Consider the following 7,924-nt stretch of genomic DNA (forward strand, 5'->3'; position numbering starts at 1 on the left):
TATATGCAGTTAAAAATAAAGCCAAGAGACATATAAATAGACAAAACAAATTGAAACAATTACTACTAGGTATATATATTTATTATTTAGTGTGGGTATATGAACGATGGATCGCGGAGATTTGACTATTTTTTCTTTAGTTGTACTTCTAATGTATCACAAGCTTCTTCCTCAGAAACAAGATAACAAGACAACTCTAATGAAATTTTAAAAAGCTTTGTAGTAAAAATATTTATAGCATAAATATCTTTAAATATGGATCTCCGAAGAAAGATGTTACCATATGACTTATAACTCTATTATTATTTGTTTCTTGCTTTTGTACACAAAATTCAATATATATTTGAGAAATATGAAATTATACATATATTTACCAACAATTCTGTTAGTTCCTGCTCTATTGCTTTTAGTTTGTTACATTTCTAAAGTTACGTAGACAATATACTTCTTACAGATTGGGGTAATATACTTTTTATACAGCCGAATTATTTCAAATAAGTTGAAGGACAAAGCAACTATTATTTTGATAAATGTGTCAATTCCTTCTCCGTTTTTTTCTTTATGAAGCCTTTGTCTAGAGTAAAATAGGGAGAGAAGAATTCCTTCTTGTGATAGACTAATGTGAAGAAAAGACCATGACAACCTCCAGAGCAGAACAAGCTCTAAGATTTTATTGAAAAATATATGACCCTTTTCTTTTAATTTTATCGTACTTGATTACCAAATTTTTATTCAGTAGATTAAGAATGACTCATTTCACAATTCAAGTTTCATATATATCCAATAAATAATGAGATTCGAACTCTTAACACTTATTGTGACCCAAAATTCTAACCAATCGTGATGGCGCCTATCTCAATACTAGGCAAGCCGAAATCTCAATGAACCACAACTTCTGTCAAGTTTGAAAATATAATATTTAAATAACATCCACAAATCTTACAATTACCGATACAACCACTCTCAAAACCTGGTGTCACTGAGTACATGAGCATCTAATTATGAATACAAGTCTGAAAAATATGGTCCGTAACAGTCTGAGACCTAATATAGTAAATAAGGAGATAGGGAAGGAGAGGCAAGGTCTGCGGAACACGGCAACTACCTCAGAATCTCCGAAAAATCAACTGTGCGAAAGAATCAACACCCGCTATGTCCGGGAACACTTGGATCTGCACACAAAGTGCAGGGTGTAGTATGAGTAGAACCAACTCAGCAAGTAACAATAATAAATAAGGAACTGAAGATAGTAACGAGCTACACAGTTATGGTTCATTTCCAGTAATTCCAGCAAAGAATAAACATGCTATCAAATCTGGCAGTATAATGTCAAATCAATTTTTATACAGTTCCTATTCATGTAATCCGTATATCAAAATCTTTCAGAGATTTCACAACAATGACAGATAGCAACTAAGTGCAACAACAAATGGAAATCAAGTACAACCTCTTAGGACAACAATCACTCACTGGGCTCCCAACCCTCATCATTCACTCTCAATGGGTACCCGCGCTCACTGGGGGTGTACAGACTCCGGAAGGGCTCCTACATCCCAAGCGATATAAACTGCACGGACAACTCACGTGCTATAATATAAATATCTGGATCAGTACGGCCATCTGCGCTGCACGACCAACTCACATGCTATAGTATAATATAAGGATCCGCACGGCTAACTCACGTGCTATAGTATAATATAAGGATCTGCACGGCCAGCACGTATATAAGGATCTGCACGGCCAACTCATGTGTTGCACAGACAACTCACGTACTATAGTATCAATATCTCACAATCAGGCCCTCGGCCTCACTCAGTCATAAATCTCTCCAGTCTCTCGGGCTCTTAATAATCATGAAATCAACCCAAACAACAATGTTATGATGTATCAATAATAATAACAGAGACTGAGATAAAATGTGCAAGTAAAAGCTGAGACTGAGTACATATAGCATTTAGCAGGCAATTCAACAAGTACGCGATCTCTGTGGGTCCCAACAATACTATCACATAGCCAAAGCATGATTTCTAACATGATTTACAGTCAAATTATATCAACACATAGAGAGCATATAGCTAACAACAAATTATTCAACTTTACAGTTTTTCGGGACGGACCAAGTCACAATCCCCTCGGTGTATGCCCACACGCCCGTCACGTAGCATGTGTGTCACCTCCAAAATAATCACATGATATCAAAATCCGGGGTTTATGTCACGACCCGAAATTCCTACCTCCGGACCGTGATGACGCCTAACATTTCACTTGCCAGGCAAGCCAACGTTAGAATAACATTATCCATTTTTAAAATAATTTTTAAATTTATCAATAACAGGAAGCAAATGCTGAAGCAATTTTGAAATAATCCATAATAATAACGATGTCTAAATACCATCCCAGAATTGGTGTCACAAGTGCATGAGCTTCTAGAATAAATACAAATAAAGGTCTGAATAATATAACGTTGTCTGAAAATAAACACACAGCTAAAGTACAATAGACGGGGACTTCAAAACTGCGGACGCCATGCAGTTATACCTCAAGTCTCCTCCGAGTAGCTGAAATCCGAGCAAAACTATGGCACGTCGCTGTACAACCGACCCCATGTACTGGTAAGTGCTGAGTCTAACCTCGACGAAGTAGTGACGAGGCTAAGGCGGGTCACTTACATTACCTGTACGCAATATTAGATACAACAACAATAATAGAAATAAATCAAGTAATTCATTTATAATAATTGAAGCCAACTCAGCAGTCATAACCAATTATCATTTCCATCAATTCAGTTGCAGCGTGCAACCCGCTCTCACAATATATTCACATTCAATTCTATTGCAGCGTGTAACCCGCTCTCACAATATATTCACATTCAATCAAGTCTGTTGCGGCGTGCAACCCGATCCTCCAATATTGACTTTTAATAAGTCTGTTGCGGCGTGCAATCCGATCCTCCAATATTAACTTTTTAATAAGTCTGTCGCGGCGTGCAACCCGATCCTCTAATATTGACTTTTAATAAGTCTATTGCGGCGTGCAACCCGATCCTCCAATATTGACTTTTTAATAACTCTGTTGCGGCGTGCAACCCGATCCTCCAATATTGACTTTTAATAAGTCTGTTGCGGCGTGCAACCCGATCCTCCAATATGGACTTTTTAATAAGTCTGTTGCGGCATGCAACCCGATCCTCCAATATATTCATTATAATCAATCCTGTTGCGGTGTGCAACCTGCTCCTCCAACATATTCATTTACCAATCAATTCTTATAGAAGAAATTCTCCAATAAACGCAATAATTAATATAAAATCATAAAACAACAAACATACAATAATTATGATTTAATTATGAAGCAAACAATGACAAATAATAAATTATTATGGAAATCAGGGAGCAAATAGGCAGTTTAATATTTAATATGCTAAATTTCAAATAACAATTAAGGCACATAATTCAAATAACATGTAACAATTAATGCAGGAATTCAAGAATTAATATTTGACAAAGAATAAGAGAGAAATAATTATTATAATAATTAATTTATGATTAAAAATAATTTATGAATTTTCAAGTAAGCAGGCAAATAATTAATTTGACGACGTATAGACACCCGTCACCTCGCCTATACGTCGTTTACATGCAATTCACATAACAAATAATTTAAGGGTTCTATTCTCTCAAGTCAAGGTTAGCCCCGACACTTACCTCGCTTTGCAAATTCCAATCAATTATTCAACTACAACTTTTTCTTTTAAATTTGCCTCCGAAAGCTTCAAATCTATTCACAAATAATTTAATATATTCAATACTAATCATAGGAATTCATTCCATATAAATTTACAAATTTTCCGGATAAAAATCCAAAATTTATTAAAATATTCGGTAGTGGGACCCACGTCTCAAATTCTGGAAAAACTCACGAAATCCGAACACCCATTCCGATACGAGTTCAACCATATCAAATTTGTCCAATTCCGATATCAAATGGACCTTCAAATCTTAAATTTTCGTTTTTGGAAAGTTTTACAAAAATTCCAATTTCTTCCATCTAAATCCGAAATAAATAATGAATATAGACATGGATTTGTGAAATGCAATCACTTTATGATAAAGAACACTTACCCAGTTCAAAGTCGTGAAAATTTTCCTTGAAATCACCCAAATCCGAGACTTAAAACTCAAAAATGAGTAAAAATGGCTAAGACCCGATTTTATGTATTCTGCCCAATATTTTCGCATCTGCGGTGCCTGGGCTCGCACATGCGAGCTCGCATCTGCGAATAGGGTCTGCCAGGTGAGGTTCCGAATATGCGGACAAAATGTCGCACCTGCGACGTCCGCTTCTGCGCACAAGGGCCGCACCTCCAAAGGCTGCATCTGCGATGGATGTCTCGCTTCTGCGAGCTCGCACCTGCGGTCAAAATTCCGCAGGTGCGATTATACCAGAACCCAAATTTCAGATTTTTTCTTAAGCGTAATTCTTGTTCCGATTTTAATCCGTTTCACTCTCTGGGTACTCGGGACCCCGCTCGAATATACCAACAACTCCCGTAACATAATACGGACTGACTCGGAGTCTAAAATCACATCAAACAACACTGAAATTACAATTCACACCCTGATTCAAACTTTGAGTTTTAAACTTTCAATTTGCAAATCTCGAGCCAAAACATATTAAATGAATCCGGAATGACTTCAAATTTGGTACACAAGTCATAAATGACATAACAGAGCTATTCAAATTTTCACAATCGGATTCCTGCTCCGATATCAAAAAGTCAACCCCGTGGTCAAACTTGGAATATTTAGCCTTTAAATTGCTAGTTCCGTTAAATGGTTATAACTTGAGTTAGGGACCTCCAAATTAAATTCCGGGCATACACCCAAGTCCCAAATCACGATACGGAGCTACCGGAATTTTCAAAATACTGATCCGGATCTGTTTGCTCAAAATGTTGACCAAAGTCAACTTAATTGAGTTTTAAAGCTCTATTTTTCATTTTAATCCATTTTTCACATGAAAACTTTCCGGAAAATTTTACGGACTGCGCACGCAAGTCGAAAAATGATAAATGGTGCTTTTCGAGGTCTTAGAACACAGAATTACTTATTAAATTTAAAGATGACATTTTGGGTCATCACATTCTCCACCTCTAAAACAAACGTTCGTCCTCGAACGGAGTTAGAAAAAGTGCCTGAGCTGGAGAAAAGGTGTGGATATTTACTCCGCATGTCCGACTCGGACTCCCAGGTAGATGCCTCTACCGGCTGACCTCTCCATTGCACCCGAACTGAAGGATAACTCTTCAACCTCAACTGTCGGACCTGCCGGGCTAGAATAGCCACCGACTCCTCCTCGTAAGTCAAATCTTTGTCCAAATAGACTGAGTTGAAATCTAACACTGTCGATAACTGCGTCATTTCATTAATATGATAAATAGACCAAATCTCTAATAAAACGACAATAATTATAAAGAGTCACTAGTGACATTTGCCTTATTACAATTAAATTCTAAAACAAATCTAGAAAACATCATTCCTAATCTATTCGGTCCCATAGGGACCTTCTCCAAGCTTGGCCTTCTTAGCCCCGTTAATCAGATTCCCCAAGTCGCGCATGTCCCACAGCAGATACGCCCTTGCTAGATGTCCTCCTTCATTGCCCTCTGCATTCTGACAATCCGAGACCCTTTTCCTCATCTTTCCCTCAAGTTCTATCAAACCCTGCTCCAAATAATCCAACCTTTCTGCTGATTTAGTAGCGATTCCCCTCCATTCATTGATTTCTTCCATGTCCACTTTATGTTGTTCCAAATGCCTGGCCTCAGATTCAAAGACCCTTTTGTGCAACCTCCTGTATTTGATTTATGCTTCAGCAGCGTCGTCTATGACTCTATTTCTCAAATCAACCCCTGGCTTGACCTCTCCTGCTATGTCATCGACCACCAATGATAGGTAGAAGTACACATGGCTGGCATGATACTTGTCTGGCTCGATGGTATCTTTCTCCACAATATCTTTTGATACCACATGTGCTGTGCCTCGAACTTTAATGGAATGGCATTCCCTTGGAAGTCTGCTTTGTAATGAACCATTTTGGAAACTCGTGGTATAACCTGTTTTCTCCCAGCTTGCCTCATGACTCTGATAGGAGCATAATGATAGATTCCCCTTAATCCGATTAGCACTAGATGAGTAACTCGACCTGATGATGAATTCACTGCTAGGGAACCATTCGAACATCTAATGTACTTTGTCATCATTCAAATTGCTAAAGAAATGTACCCAGCTCACAGCATTTCCCGGTTGTGCAAACCTGTCTGGGATAAAAGTCATTCTCTTCGGATGGTGATAAGCTATGTGGTCATTCTATGGTCGTCGCAGAAATTCTTGACGGTATTGTCCTCTCTGAAGGTGTTCCAACAACTATATTTGCAGCCACAGATTGCAAACCTCGAAATGCCTATATCCCTTTTTGCAACGGTCTAAGGCTCGGTACATCTCAACCACGATCATTGGGACAATAGTGTAGGTTTGCCCCTCAATTCCTTCCATTAGGGTCTCAGTGACCATAGCTAGGCGAGTGTGGATCCTTTTTCCTTGTATCGGGAATATCAGCATCCCCAGAAAACAAACAATGAATACAAAAACCCAATGGTGAGTCCAACCCAAAGAAGTGATGGCAAATTCATCGTGGTAAAGACGATATGACTTGCTGTGACCATAACACTCGTAAAGGAAGTCGAATGGTATGTAATATTTCTTCAGACAGACTAACTCATCATTTTTCCTGAAGCCCATCATTTTTAGGAAACCTCGAGAAGTACGCTTTTTCGGTACCAACAACCATTGCTATCCCATGGGAGCCCAGCGAAGCCTCCTATTTCCTCTAGAAGGGGAGTCATTTCTATATCACCAAAACGGAAGACGACCGTCTTCTCATCCCAGAACATGGTGGCAGCCTCCATTAACACATTGTTTGGCTGAATATCTAACAAAGAAGGTAAATTCTCGAGAACTTTTTTTACATGTTTTTTTTCACTTGGCGAGAGATTTTCCCACCAATCTAGCAAAAAAGGTGGGATACTTCGAACCATGCCGAACCTGGGGACTTCGTGCCTTATTTCTGCAAAACAAATAAAGTTAGCCTTTTCCCCCTCCGGATTCGACTATTTATACATTAATGATTAGCATATCGGCATGTTTTCTCCAAATAATGCACATATCATGATTGTACCCATTGGGATTTAAGGAAATCCCGGCGGGCTTTGGACAAGGCTTGCCTTAGAGAGTTACTACACGGACAACATTCTAACCCATACTACGTTTAGACATGATGCATGCACAGTTAATATTAGAGTGGGGGTTTCTAGAAGAGTCTAGACCGGTACCCTCAAGTGGACAACTTGAGAGGGGAAGGCACGGAACCGTCGATTGCACCGCTGATCGACTAGTTTTACTGCAAATAAGCCTTTCCAATTTTAAAAGGGTGATTTAGGAATAGCGCGGACACTCATCAACCGCCGCTATGGTATTAATTACGTACAAGTGGAATATGATGTGGAGCATGCTTTATGTAAAGATAAAATAACACATTGTCAAGTATTTTGCATGATTAAGACAATAAACGCAGTATTAAATGGAGCGTAAAGTCATAAAAAGAAAGGAAAACAAGGAAGAAATTAGTTCGCACAATGTTAAAGAATTGCAATAAAGCAAACAAAAGGGTAGGGATGGGGAAAGACATGATATAGAAAAATTTTAAAAAAATAATTCGGAGCAAGTGAACATAACTGGAAAATAAAGGGAAAACGCATATTGTAACTAAATTAGGCAAAGATTTGCATATTAATATGAATTCACATAAAGAAAAAATAGGGAAAAGGATGTACATGTAGCAATAAAAGGGAAACGAGAGCGGGATA

The sequence above is a fragment of the Nicotiana tomentosiformis genome, chromosome 7 (genome assembly GCF_000390325.3).
Source record: "Nicotiana tomentosiformis chromosome 7, ASM39032v3, whole genome shotgun sequence".
Classification (NCBI taxonomy): domain Eukaryota; kingdom Viridiplantae; phylum Streptophyta; class Magnoliopsida; order Solanales; family Solanaceae; genus Nicotiana; species Nicotiana tomentosiformis.